The 15,288-nt window shown below is 41.1% G+C and overlaps 1 protein-coding gene across 4 annotated transcripts in view; it reads left to right on the top strand.

Moving 5' to 3' along the window:
* Window positions 1–413: 413 nt before the first annotated feature.
* The window catches only part of TBL1X (transducin beta like 1 X-linked), a 448,757-nt gene continuing 433,882 nt past the window's right edge, over window positions 414–15,288 (top strand). For 3 of the 4 annotated variants that reach the window (XM_068269905.1, XM_068269908.1, XM_068269909.1), the window contains exon 1: window positions 1,154–2,141. The gene's annotated coding sequence lies outside the window, so the exon portion shown is untranslated. Of the gene's footprint in view, window positions 747–1,153; window positions 2,142–15,288 lie in introns of those variants that run through there. The other variant, XM_068269906.1, reaches the window with a different exon arrangement.

Below are 15,288 nucleotides of genomic sequence, written 5' to 3'. Positions count from 1 at the left end.
ATGCTGCAGCATCAAGCTGCTATGATTAGTAACTGTTTGAGCACATAACTGCTAGCGACACAATTGCCCGTGTGACATGACCTGAAGACTGACTGTCGTGACAGTGTTAACCTTCTTTTGCTTATGTTGCTTTTTTTATTTTTCACTATCGCACCATAGAAGGAAATCCATTCCTGATGTAATAACCTTGATGAGTGATCAAGAACACTTAGTGAAATCATAGAACGTTTACGGTGATAATAATAAATTCCAGTGTATTACACTGTAGTGTAAGATCACAGGGCGTAGGCAGCGATTCATGTTTTCATGCGCTTCTATTAGATGTTGTGTGGTAGCAGAGGAATGTGTCACAGTAATGCAGAGAGCTGTAATGATGTCAACTTGTTATTTACTTTCCAAATCTGAATGACTGAGCAAGGCGAAAGGAGAATCAATCAACCACAATGTGACCCTACAGGCGGAAAAAACAGCACTCCCACCAGCAAGCGATGGGGGAAGGGAAGCACATGTAATCAGGGCAATGTTGCATCATGTACTTATACTTGCTTTTCAAGGCACTCTTCCTTCTTTTCTTATTTGTTTTCCTCTTCCACAGTAATGTGTAAGGATCTAAGAAAAATGTGCTAATGCGTAAAGAACCTGACAAGGGTCGTACAAATTATCTGATGAACAATAAGACTTTCGGGGTCATACAATAACAATGTTTAGTGTAATCGGTTCTGCTGAATCACAATAATGGAGATGCTGTAAGTCCAACAATTTTCCTATTTGTGTATCTGAAGCACAACGAGAAACATTAACGTCACATGATATCACTGTGTGATATACCATAGAAGCCATTATGGTGTCTTTCTATGTTGTGCATCTATCTCTTTGTACAGTATAGCATTGTTAGCGTTATGCTTATGTTGTTTTCCATGTAATCTTTTGTACTATGTGTAACATGTTCTTGTTGTAAATACATAGACATATCCATATCAATAGATAGTCAATCTACCCCATTTACAGATGGCCTTTTACATAATGTACGCTATAGATACATAATGAAATATAATACATATAAAATATAAATGTGTCATGCTAATAAATATATAAGATAGATAGATAGATAGATAGATAGATAGATAGATAGATAGATAGATAGATAGATAGATAGATAGATAGATAGATAGATGATAGATTGATATAGATATGCACACATATTCACAGAAACGTTGAAAGCCTTCAGTGTCTGCAGATGTACATGTGAACTATAGTGTTCCCTTCCCCCCTCCAGATTGAGGTATTTCTCTTTGTTGTTGTTATTTTTGCAGATTGGTGTCATTACCATGTCCTGAGCATTTGTGTGGCATTTCCTTAGCATGATATGATTGTCCTTGTTTATATTTTGAAGTATATAAACATAGAAAATACTAACACCGTATGCCTCCATGATAGCTTCAAGTGAGAATAATCCTGTCTATAGCTCACTAAAAGCCACACGAAAAAAAATATATTTATTATTTCCTTTCACAAGTTCAGGTCATTTGCAGTGTTTTTTTTTCTCTAGGAGGTCACAGAGCTCAGTGTCTCAGTTTCTGTATGTATGTGTGTGGATCTTTTTTTCCCTGCCAGTCTCTCTCTCACTCTCTCTCTCTCTCCCTCTCTCTTCCCCCCCTCTTTGAGCTGCTGCTGCTGTGTCTGTGGGAGCTTCAGTCACACACAAACACAGACTAACTAACTCTGCTAATGAACTAGTTAGCTGTGCATTCTGAGTGTCACAGCAAGAAAAGATCACAACAATAATAAAAACAGACACCACAGTTATAATAAAGGCAAAACTTTCAGCTGGCTTTGGAACCTGGCTTTGGGATGAAGGATTGCTTTAATATTTTTTTTCTGTGTATTTTTTAAACTCTGGAGATTTTTTTTTCAAAGAACACTGCTGATTTTTTATTTTTATTTTTTTTACGTGCATTTTTCATGTTTGTTTTGGTTTGTGAACCCAGGACCTACAAAAGGAGAGTTACCACCATGCACAGTTAGTAGGAAGAAGGAAAAGTCCATGTACTGACAGTGTTGTTTCAGCAAGAAGTTGGGAACTGAAGGCAGCGTCTTTTGGAACTATAAAGCTCTGTGTTTCAAGCCACATCCAATGTGAGGTAAGTGAGATTAGCCATTCATTTGAGTTGTGTTTAAACCCCCATCCCCCACCCTCTGTACATTGTGCACAGTGTCCTGCCATAGACTGAGCTGCCTGTGTCATGAAGCTAAACTTCCCCTCTGCTTGCAGCTGTGTGGCTTTTCACCTATTTCTATGCTTTTTAAAGGTCTAAAGACCCATACAACGTTTGATGAAACCTATTTGTGTTATTCCTGTCAATGACCTATCTTCATCATGTTTATTTTCTTATTATGTTGATATAAAGGCACAATAGTAATATTAATAGTATTTTTAAAAAAAGTACGGTGGGGGATGGGGTTTCCCGGCAGCCCGTTTGCTTTGTTTACTACATTTAGTGTAATAATAAGGCAGGAAAGGGTTTAATCTGCAAAAAAAATGTCAGGTATTCACATTGCAGATGGTGCGACTGGAGTTTCCTGAAGCCCCAGAGTGGGGGGAGGGGAATCCCATTCATGGGCTGTGTGCTAGACAGCGTTTGATCCCTTACGTCAAATGTCAGAATGTTCTACAGCACTTTTTTGGTTACACTGTTGCCTATGGAGCTTTTCTGCTGCTGTATACAGGAAGTTGCACTCTCTGATCAGCTCCTGTATGAAATTCATAATGCAGTCTGTTAGACCACAATATAACATGTGCTTTGTCTTGCTAATCACATGGCACTTATTGAACTGACTTGTTGCATGCTCTTGTGTTACAGTTATTGAGGTGGCTTCCAGTTCATTTTTTTTCATAGTTCTCTATGTACCTTGTTACTGATTAGTTAAGCATTAATAAAAAAGACATTAAAAATTATACCTATTAATTTTACCTCCTCAGTTATATTATAACCGGATATATTATGACACTTTATAAAATGTAGTTTGGCAATATGAAACAATGTATAAATGTGTGTGATTGATGTAGACGGTTAGTCACGTGGTTGTGCTTGCATCTGACTTTCCTGTCCTGGGCATTCATCTGAAGAGGCACCTATTGAGGGGTCTGGGACATACCCCCTTGCCAGCCCTGTGACACTTAATGGAGTGCAAAGTCACTAGCTGTGCAGAAAACCATGTGTCATGTTCAAAGGTGACATTCAGAGTTTGTTGAGCAAGCCTCTTCAGAGGAAATGATGATAGCAAAAGTTGTAAGTTATCCAAAAGTTTGTGAGCCTTGCATGTGTGTAGTTTGTATCTATTTTTGACCATGGGGCAAATATTGCACAATATACATTATTAATCATCACCCCATTTTGCTTTTTAGATTGTAATATTGCAAAAATATGCCTAGTTGGGAGTTTTTGAGGGGCTATTGATATAGACTACAAGACAAGTCACTTCAATACAAATTATTTATTGTGAAGGTAGGTCATTCCATTGTCTAAAAACAATAATATTTCCTTGAATCTGTGCATAACAATGCACATAACTTACAAAAATTATTCCATACAATAAATATATTTAGCCTGCGCTTACGCAACCAAATGTTTGTTTAACAATGCCTCCAACTAAGGGGGAAAATTCTAAATTCCAATTTTGCAGGGCACTTTGCAATCACAGACGGGATCATATAATAATGGATAATCAAAACAACTATTAAGCAGTTATCCAGGAACTGTTTTGTTAATTTAAAATAAAGTTCTCTTTCTGTCAGACAAATTAAATTTGGCAACGCAGCTAAGTCATGGGCCATTACGCAGGCGCATCTTGGCTGCGCACTCCCACGACTGCACTTCCCAGGCGGGGAGTGTTTTGCCCATGAGCAGCCTCTTTTAGGTGGATGGTTGACTTGCATTCTTGTCAGGCAGTTCAACATTCAGTCTGCTGGCTGCGAATGCAAGTCAGATGCAGTTAAAATGCAGTCGATTGGAAACATTTTTAATACCACGCTTGTTATCATTTGATTCATGGTGGCGTTACCCAGTGGCAAAAAAAACACTTTGCTGCCTGTACTGACCACAAGCAAGCAATAGTTCACCGACTGAGGTGCCCAATAGTGCCAACTTGGCACACTCCTCTGGAATCTAAAACACCTTAGACCCACAAAAAACATATCCCCTTTCTTTTATCTGATTTACCCATCTGGGTTTCCTTCAGGTACTCTGGAGGCTTACAACCCTCGCACTTACCATTGAGCCCCGTCACCCATAACCCCCTTTTCCCACCTGGTGTTGACAACCCAGGCTTCTTTAAATGGTAGATTAACCACCAATACTTCCTTAGTGGCAGAGGCCTCACCACATCGGCAACTATCCGGGATAAAGTCAAACACCTCCCCAAGAGCATTTTTGGTTTATGCAATTCAAACATTGGATGTCTTCCCTCATATGAGACAAAGACCCTGCATTGCTTTCCATTTTGAAACTATGTGTCTTGAGAATCCATCTGGGCCTGGTTCTATCTCAACTATATATTCTAAACTATCATGCACTGACTCCTCTAGACTACACCCCTATGTGTCAGGCTGGGAGCAGGAGATGGGACAACACAAAGACCGGGAAGACTAGGTGAACAATTGATGGAGAATTTCAGGCTGTTCCACTAACATTTTTGCCATGGAACCAGCATACAAGGTATTAACTAGATGGTACTTGGTGCCAGCCATACTCACAAAATTAAGCCCCTCAATAGACTCTAAGGGCCGGATATATTAAGCTGTGCTGCTATAGCAGCGCAAGCTGAATGACACTAACGCAAACTAAATAGAGAGCCGTACGCCAAGCGCAGTAGTGTTGCGTAGCATGCACTCCTAAGTTACACTCATTCCTTTAAAAGTACCAGCCGCTCCTTTAATGTGGAGGAAATATGAAGTATCACAGCTGGATAGGCTGCCTGTCAATCAGCCCATACTACTTTCATTAAGCCTGCCTGAACCACCATCGGGTCCGATAGCAGCGTGGTACTAGATACTGGCGACTCTGGATTGGGGTCCTGTTACTTATATGAATTCAGGACCATTGTCCAATTTCAGAGCTGCCAGTATCTAGTACCACGCAGCTATTGGCCCTGATGGTGGTTCAGGCAGGCTTACTGAAAGTAGTATGGGCTGCGTGACAGCCTATCCGGCCAATCAGGTGTAAGCTGTAGATCCTTTACAAGTAGCGCTACCTCACATCTCCTCCATATTAAAGGAGTAGACAGTACTTTTAAAAGAAGTGATTGTAACTTAGAAGCGCAAACTATGCACGACAGTGCTGCATAGTGTGTGCTCCTAAGTTACTCTGTATTTAGCTTGCATTAGTGTCATTAATGCAAGCTACAGCAGCGCAGCTTAATAAATCAGGCCCTAAGTGTTTTAGAGGCTATGGGAGGGAAGGCGTGATGTTCCACATCTAGGGGCAATGTCCACGCCCAACCAGTCTTTGGAGTAGGGCCTTTTGCTTATTGCAGTCCCTTTTCCACATTACTTTACGGACGGACCCGTGGATTGCTCTTTCCCATGGTAAAATAGAAGGCCTGAAAGAGAACCAAAGAAACTATTTTATACTTTCAGTGTGTATGCTTACATTTTTGTTATCTTTAAAACATTCATATTGAAACCAAAAAATAGGTCCATTGTCTTGGTACTTAATCATTGTGAGGTGACCTTTAATCAAGAGTAGGGTGATTCAGAAATTGTAAAAAAGTGGTCTTGTGATACCACCAAGGAGCTCAAAACAATCCAGGCTGATCCAAAGAATTACAAAAGGGACACCGAGAGCCCAATATGGTGTAGTATGTTAAACAATGGGTAATAGAATGTAAGTTAACAAATATACTCACAAACCAGGGTCACCGTATAGGCAACCACTGTAAAAGCAGGTGAGGAGATTAAAAAGGCTCATACACACGGGGCACAACTATCACCACAAACACGTGGCATGCGCATGTCTGGGCAACAGTTGCCCCGTGTGTATGAGGTGCGCACCCCGAACTGTCGCCGGAGACAGCAGTTGGCGTGCGATTGAAAAGTTCAATCGCTGGCAACTTCTGTCTCCACAACTGTCACTAGTCCGCCACGCGTACTGCGTGTGTATGTGCGGACTAGCGACAGCTACCCACAGCCAGAAGGGAGCTTCCGGTGGGGGGACGAAACTTTCTGCCGGGCAGAGACGTGTAGACAGCTGTCACTCAGGCGGAGCTGTCACCGAGCTGTTGCACACACGTCTCCTGTGTGCTAGCAACAGCGATGCCTCGTGTGTATGAGGCTTAAGACCTGTCTCCATTCAGGATTAAGATGTCGCTCTCTGTAGATCGGAAGATAAGGGGTAAGAACATCCCTCCACCAGGGATGGACACAGGTATCACAGAAAAGGAAACAGAGGCGCCAATAGGATAAAATATGCTAAAAACGTTAAAAAATGTTGGAGAGGCAGTGGTGGACTTACTCCCCGAAGTACACATAAAACTTTCGATTTTCAAACAAAATAAATTTATTCACATAGTCAAGACTACAAAGCTTTGTATTCTGGAGTATGTGAATACATTTATTTTGTTTGAAAATCGACAGTTTTATGCTTACTTCGGGGAATAAGTCCACCACTGCCTCCCAAAATTTTTTAAAACTGTTTAGCATATTTTATCCTATTGGTGCCTTTGTTTCCTTTTCTGTAATGATAACTTATTGTTGGGCAGCACGGTGGCATACTGGTTAGCGCTCTTGCCTTGCAGCGCTGGGTCCCTGGTTTGTATCCCAGCCAGGTCAACATATGTAAGGAGTTTGTATGTTCTCCCCATGTCTACTTGGGTTTTCTCCGGGCACTCCAGTTTCCTCCCACATCCCTAAAACATACAAATAAGTTCATTGGCTTCCCCACCTTTTTCGGCAAATGCAGCCTCAATTCTCCGAGGTATTGATTCATACAAATTGTGAATTGTTTCCAAAGGAATTTTAGCCCATTCTTCAGTTAAAACACCCTCCAGTTGTTTTAGAGACGATGGAGGCAGAAATCGACTTCTTACTTGAATCTCTAATAACAACCATAAATGCTCAATGTTGAGGTCTGGGGATTGTGGTGACCAGATGAGATGCTCAACTTCATTAGAATGTTCCTCATGCCATTCTTTATCAATTCTGGCTGTATGGATTGGGGCATTATCATCTTGAAAGATGGCATTCCCCTCCGGAAACAGTTCTTGAACCATAGGATGAACTTGGTTGCCCAAAATTCCTAAATAGTCTCGGCTGTTAATTTTTTCATGAAGGGAAATCATTGACCCAGTGGATCTCCAAGAAATAGCACCCCAGATCATCACAGAACCCCCGCCATCTTTTACGGTTGGGAGAAGGCAGTCTGGATGAAATGCTTATTTCGGCTGTCTCCAAACGTACACTCGGCAGGAGGTAGAAAATAAGGTAAATCACACTATTCCACTGCTCGAGGGACCAATTCTGGTGGTTTCTACACCACTCTAAACGCTTTGAAACATTTGTCTTTGAGAGCAGAGGTTTTCTTATTGCAGTTCTTCCGTGGAATCCAGATTTTTGTAGCTCTCGACTAACAGTTTTTGTGGAAACTGGGTTCTGTAGGTTTTCATTTAGCGCTGCAGTGATTTTAGGAGCCGTGGTCTTGCAATCTTTTCTAACAATTCGATTTAGAGTCCGACGGTCTTTCTCAGACAACTTCGACTTTCAGCCACAACTGTGCTTTGCTGAGGACATTTTTCCTTCTCTTTCAAAGGCAGTCATTACTTTTGAGACAGTACCACTTGAAATGCCAAGCATTCGGGCAGTTTCTGTTACAGTAGCGCCTGCCATACGAGCACCAACAATTTGGCCTCTTTGAAAGTCGGAGAGATCTGCCATTTTTATAAATTATAACCAACTTTGGTTTAAATATCTGTAAAAAAATAAATTATTTTAATTAAACATATCAAATAACAAAAATAATAAACACATTTTTTTTAACAAATGTCAAGTTTTGATTGCTTAAAACATGTTCAAAGATTATGATGCCAAAATGTTTGGTGTTTCCATTATTCTGTCCAACCTCTGTGTATATATATATATATATATATATATATATATATATATATATATATATATATACCATATATACCATATATGACCATAAATAAAAAAGCGGCAATCCTAATGACAGGTAAATATTCATACATGTGGAATTACTAGCAGATATTTAACCTCCCCGGCGTTATGATTATTTCCAGATTTAGGGTCTAAAAGCTGTGCATTTTTTTCATAAGCTTTTAGACCCTAAAAACAAGAAGAAAAACATACCTCAGTGTGGTTCCTCAGAGAGCAAGCTTACTCTTATTCTTTTAAAGTGAACCTCCAGACTAAAAATCTACTCAGCAGCACTGAAAAGGCTTGGTGTTTCTTCAACAGTTTCACAGCTTGAAAACTGTGAACTAGCTGCACAGAATAAAACTGCCCGGGCATTTTTCCCCTTATGCTGTGCAAAGCATGATGGGATTTCTGAAGTTTTTCTCTTTCTGCTGTTTTGGCACAACAATTTTTTATTTTTTTTTATTTAATATTGAATTTGAGATTTGAAGCCTAGCGCGCACAGCTTGGAGGGGGGATCAGGACAAAGGACAGTTGGAACTGTGTGTCATGCTCCCTGTCACCTCCTTTCAACCACAAAGATGGCTGCCCCCATGAAAAAGATGGCTGCCCCCATGAAATAAAAAAACATGGTGGGTAAGAGATTATATTACCCATCTATTTTGACATAATTAATGTAACTTAATGACAGTATGTTTGTTTAGGCTGAAGTTCTACTTCAAGTTAGCCAATAAATGGTATCATCCTGGTTCAAAACGTCTTGCTTTTAATAGATCTGGAGCTGCAATCAGCAGCTGATCGCAGTCTGTCTAGCCTTTGCTCTGAATTTTGTTATAGCCCATACTCACGGGCGGTAAAAGTGGCCTGTCACCAGCACACGTGAGTGTGTGGGCGACAGGCTGGCGACAGCTCCTCGCCAGGTCCCTCCGCGTACACACGTGGAAGAGGGACCAGCGGCGCGACGTAAGCTGTCGCCGACGTTCCTCCTCCCCCCGCCGGAAGCTTGCCGGAAGCTCTGCGTACCTCAATGGAGGTTGCTGTCGCTAGTCCGCGTACTCACGCGGACTAGCGACAGCTGCGGCGGAGTTGCGGCGGCGACTGTCGCCAGGCGAGTGAACATTTCAATCGCCTGGCGACTTCAGCAACGGGCGACAGTTCGGGGTGCGCGCCCGTTCCGGGCGACAGTTCGGTGTGCGCGTGGCCCATACTCACGGGTGACCTGTCACCGCAACACGCGCGCCCCGCGTGTTGCGGCGACAATTGTCCCTCATGAGTATGGGCCATTATGCTCTAATCAGGGTGGGTATTCCCTGGGATTCCCTTGCTGCATCATTGGTTGTTTTACAACATCTGATGCAGGGAAAGAAGGAGTGGCAAATGAAGAAGCAAAAGCGTCTTTGTGATAGATTGTATTTTGCAGATACATTTTTATTCTTAGGCAAACAAATCAAAGATGATCCTGAGAATTGCTATGAAGTGCAATTCAGAACAAAAAATACCAGATGAACGGCAGGAAGCATTGGAAATGAAAATGTGTGAACTATGCCTTCATGGCTACTATAAATAAGGTTGTAGCTAGGAAAAATTGCATGTTTTCTAACAAAGACACACAATTGTAAAATTATTCCAATAATGAATTAACATTAATTGACTTTTTAGTTAATATGAGTGTTAAAAAAAATGTCACCTTAATCAGAAATATTCTGAAGAAATCAGGATTCTCGTGGACCTGTAAATTAATTCTTCTAATTAAAAGCAGGCCCAGACAGGTAGATCTGGCACTTCAAAGAAATATAAATGAAAGTTCAAAAGAAGACTGCACTACCTCACTCTTTATGGATGTGCAGGGCAAGAGTGGAAGGGCAATATTGGTCATCCGGTTAAAAGTACAGCAAGGACAGTGACTAGAGCTGATGCGTTTCTGACCCTGCTGGGTCCTTATTCATAGCCAAAGTGACAAAGACTAACACTTATATACCTGTAACTACACCCATTAGCACTACACCTGAAATAGGTATGGTGCAAGCCTTCAAGGAACATACGCACGGCAGGGTAGAGTCCTATATACAAACAGTACAATAACATTATAGGTCTATAAAAACATAAAAATGTATAAAAAATATATAAATAGATCCTACTATCAAAGATGTTATGATAAAATGACTGTTACAACAACAAGTATGGGATATCTAATACATAGGGCTCGATTCACAAAGCGGTGCTAACCCAGTTAGAGACTTTAGGCGTGATAACCATTGCACCATGCTGGTGAAAAGCCAGTTTAGATGTGATAAGTTTAGGTGTGATAAGTTTAGGCATGATAAGTTTAGGCATGATAAGTTTAGATAAGTTTAGATCGCACGCAAAGTCACACACGCAAAGCAGCGCCATTAAACTCTATGCGAAGTGCACCAGACTTTGCTAGCGCAAAACTTTTGATCAGCTGTGCACTGCGGTGCTAACCCAGTTGGTGCTTAAACTTATCATGCCTAAACTTATCACACCTAAACTCATCACACCTAAACTTATTAACTGAGTTTAGGCATGATAAAGGGCTTTTCACCAGCGTGCTAACTGTTAGCACCGCTTTGTGAATCAGGCCCCTAGAGAGTAAAAGGGAAAACCATACATCATGAAAAGGAAAATGTCTAAAGTTGCAGAAAAGCTGCTGGATTATATTCAGCACAAAATCAGAGAGACCCAGAGACTAAAAGAAAATGGTTGACATCCCACCTATAATTAAGACCCCCTGGTTCCCTAGTGCCCAGTTTGAATATCCACTGCACCTCATGCTCAAACAGCTTCCGACACCTCAAGTCAAGTGTTGAGTGCTAATTGGTGGAGTTACAGATATATAAGTCTTTGTACTTCTGTGTCACCTTGGCTATGACTAAGGACCCAGCAGGGTCAGAAATGCGTCAGCTTTTCTTGCTGTCATGTACCATTGCTGTGCTTTTAAAACGATGACCAATAAAGGATTTTGATGCTTTATTCACACTGAAGTAGTGCATAAACTTTTCTTTTGTCAAAGAAATATAAATGTATTTAAAATTATAGCTGTGTTGTGAGCCTTTAAATTGGTCCAAGTAGGCGTACGTATTGTACGGCCGCTGATGCGTTGAGTGCAGAGTGAGCCGAATGAGCCTAACCTACCCGGCTTCATTAAATACTATTCCCCCTCCGAGTTGTAGAAACTCAGAGGGAGATGTAATTCAGGGTGCACATCATAGCACTAGTAACCTCCTTCACCAACTAGAGTCATTGGACATCATGGATGAATGCAGCTGATTTTCTGACCCACAATACACAAGCCTGCTCAAGGAAAATACTGTACGTGGATTGTTTTATAACATTCCATTCATTACATTAGTGTTGAAACTCTTGCACTGCAATCACACTGTGTCATACTCTGATTCAGAGGTGCACATTGGGAAAAAAAATCTCTGCCCATTGTTGCCTGTCCCCTTTCATTTTGGGTGAGGAGAGGTGGGATTAGTGGAAATTCTGTCCCTGCTTCTGCTCTGCTTTTTCTTTTTTTTACCAGGCCTTAGGTTGTTGAATTAATTCTCCTCCTGTCATGAATATGCCATCCTGATTACCGGTAAATTCTTTGGATGAAGCCTTAGGGCCTGAACCCACTGATGCAGCTGTGTCCACTTCAGTTACACACCAGTGATAGAGATGCTGAAAAGCGGACAGAAGCGGATACAACTGCGTCAGTGGGCTCAGGCCCTTTGGGATGACATCTCACCATCTTCTCTTGCTCAACCTACGTACACACACTAGATTTTCATTGCCCGGCTGTCCTGCTGATTCTCAGCCCCTAATACTTTCAGCCATAGACCCAGAACAAGCATGCAGATCAGGTCTTTCTGACTGAAGTCTGACTGGATTACCCACATGCTTTTTCAGATGTGTGATTCAGACGCTTCTGAAGCCAGAAAGAACAGCAGGACTGTCAGGGAACTAGCATTGTTTAAAAAGAAATAAATATAGCAGCTTCCATATACCTCTCACTTCAGGTGTGGTCTAAGGGTGCCTGCTATATCACCTGGTTATTAGCCTATGTTTACATTTTATTTTTATTCGGTTTCTAAGGGCTTCAAACCAGACATTTGCCCTGCTCGGTTGCACAGATCTAGATTATCTAATTATAAGCACATTTGTTGGGTAAAGAAGTTTGGATGGATCTTGATAAAGAAAAAACATCCTCTGGTCCTTCTGTGTGGTGTTGGTAGACTTATTGACTGACTGCACAAGAATATGTTTTGAAGTGATTTGAAGTGAGTTTTGACATATTTTATGATTTAGTTACCTTTTTTCACCCTCTACCTCTTATACTAACTATATAATACATTGTTGTAATTGTAAACATTAGTTCTGCTTGATTAGATGAAAAATGAGTGAAGTGCAAAAGTGCAAACATTATTTACATGCCTTGGATACTGGTACTGCAGTCCTTAGACTGTGAAACAATCTTGTGAGTGATCTCAGTGTTTTAGTTAACCATATGTCACATCTCTCTCTCTTTTCAAAGAACTGGCCTTATTTATGAATAAAATCCCACTCTCCTTTTTTGTTCCTCCTCAGTTGGTCCTTTTTGAAGTCTTGTGTATATCAGGGCTGTGGAGTCGGAGTCGTGGAGTCAGAGTCGGAGCAATTTTGGGTGCCTGGAGTGGGAAAAAAAATGCACCGACTCCGACTCCTAATTAATTTAAACTGTAATTAAAATAGAAAATATGATAAAATGTTCTATTTCTCAGATAATAGTCATCATAAATAATTTATATATAGAGTAATAGCCGTGCTTAGTATACAAAAATGAAATAAACCAATCAAAATTAGTTACTTGTGCTGCTTCAATAAAGCAGTCCCCGTATTTTTAAAGTCAGATATACATATCTGATTGTGACTGTATATATGATGTGTACACAGGAATCTCTTATATTTACTAAATAACATCTATGCTGTAAGAATAAAGCCTGATGTGTAGCCGTGTCACTAATAGAGATGGTCAATAAGATGGAAATAAGTATGTGCTGATGCTGATTTATGCAAATGTATGCACTCTCTTTGCTCATGAAATCAAATAATTTGATATGTTGTTAAAATTTGGTTTGGTGACTATGAATTAAAGGGTACCTGTGACGGATGAAAAGAAAAGTTTTATACATACCTAGGGCTTCCTCCAGCCCCCTTCAGGCCAATCAGTCCCTCGCTGTCCTCCTCCAACACTTGGATCTTCTGCTATGAGTTCTGGTAATTCAGACAGTCAGCGCAGTCTCTCTGCGTGCTGCTCCCACAGCCAGGAGCGTTCTGCACCTGCGCAATAGTGCTGAGCAGGTGTAGTATGCTCTCGGCGGCAGAGTGTGTGCATGGGCACTACGCCAGACTGGCTCAAATACCTGGACTCATAGCAGAAGATCCAGATGGTGGAGGAGGACAGCGAGGGACTGATTAGGCTGAAGGGGGCAGGAGGAAGCCCCAGGTATGTATAAAACTTTAATTTCATCTGTCTCAGGTTTACTTTGCTACACAGTAGTACTATACTCTACATAAGAACTCCCCACAGAGCTGCAGGGAATCCACTGAGAATGTTGTGCACATTGAACACAGAGGTGTTGTCTATCACCCATAAACCTGGTTCAGATTGTGCATGGAGAATGTGTAAGAGGAAGAATCACCTCATTCTCCTGCAGAGTAGCTGCACATCACTCTAAAGGCTCATACACACGGGGTACGGCCGTCGCCGCAACCACGTGGCACGCGCGTGTTGCGGCGACAGGTCGCCCGTGTGTATGATGCGCGCGCCCCGAACCGTCACCTGTCGGAGCGGTCGCCAGGTGATTGACATGTTCAATCGTTGGCTATAGCTGTCACCGCAACTTCGCCGGAACTGTCGCTAGTCCCGCGTGTGTATGCGGGCTAGCGACAGGAGACCTACGCAAGTAAATGGAGCATCCGGCCAGGGGATGCTCAATTCACAAACAGCTTCCGCCGCGTCTCTGCCTTTCTGGCGACAATTGTTCCCGTGTGTATGTAGCTTTACATGTACCCACAGTCACATTGCCTAGGGATGATAGATGTTCTTTGTTCCGGTCAATACCATTTACAAGTACTCTTACCAAGGACTAGTTTTTGTCCAAAGGGAATAAATATGGCAGTCTCCATATCCTTCTCACTTCAGTTGTCTTTTAAAATTCCTAAGCGTTGGCAGCTAAGAGACGAATTTCATGTTACATACTTTCAATCAACAAGATTGTAATATGCAAATTAGTGGAGTTGAGTCGTCGGAGTCGGTGGAATCCTATACTGAGGAGTCTGTACTAAAAAGTGGTGATACTTAACTACTACAATTGTTTTTACTATGCATGCAATCTCTAAATTGTGTCACTGCTCACAATTAAAAAGTAGTATTTTCTAATATTCTTTGGTGATCATTGCAGTGTCTGTGCAGGTGTGAACATTCAATGTTTGCCTATGAATTATTTTTGGTGCTTATAAACATGGTGGATGAATTTTATTCTATTCCTAAATATTTGTGCACTGAAAAGCATCCCTACTTACAGCTTAAAAATACTAGGGGGTATGACTTGCATATCTGTGATTTATTACATATCCCTTCTGCACATCATGTCAGATCAGTGCTGTCTGTTGTTCATCCCTTTCCTATCTATGTCCTGCTCAGCTATTTTGTGTGAAGTACAAATCACAGAGGTGTAAGTAATCCTGGCACATACAATAATGAGTAGCTGTGGGGGAAGTTAGTGGGGAACTGAGCATGGAAACCTGTCAGAGCAGAATGTAAAGGGTAAGCACATGTAAACAACAGTCAGCCAAAGGCTCCTCATATATTTTAAAGATGGAAAAATCAATATTATATTACAGTTGCATTACTGACCTGGAGGTAATGTGGGTGTTTTTACTATATTTATGTTATAAGTACTCACTCTTTTAATATTTGAAGGATGTTTTCTTGTATGTTGTAATCAGATTTTGAAAATACTGGTATTTTAAGTACTTTGTTTTTGTGGCTAAACACTCTTCGAGTATGATAATCCCAGCCCTGAACCAGTGCACCACCTCGTAAATGTTTACTCGTGCTTTTTTTTTTTTTTTTTTTCAGCATAAGAATATTGTCA

This window comes from Hyperolius riggenbachi, chromosome 2, assembly GCF_040937935.1.
Source record: "Hyperolius riggenbachi isolate aHypRig1 chromosome 2, aHypRig1.pri, whole genome shotgun sequence".
In the NCBI taxonomy this organism is placed as follows: domain Eukaryota; kingdom Metazoa; phylum Chordata; class Amphibia; order Anura; family Hyperoliidae; genus Hyperolius; species Hyperolius riggenbachi.
Note: the sequence above shows the minus strand (reverse complement) of the source record. Positions and strands in the feature narration are given on the sequence as shown.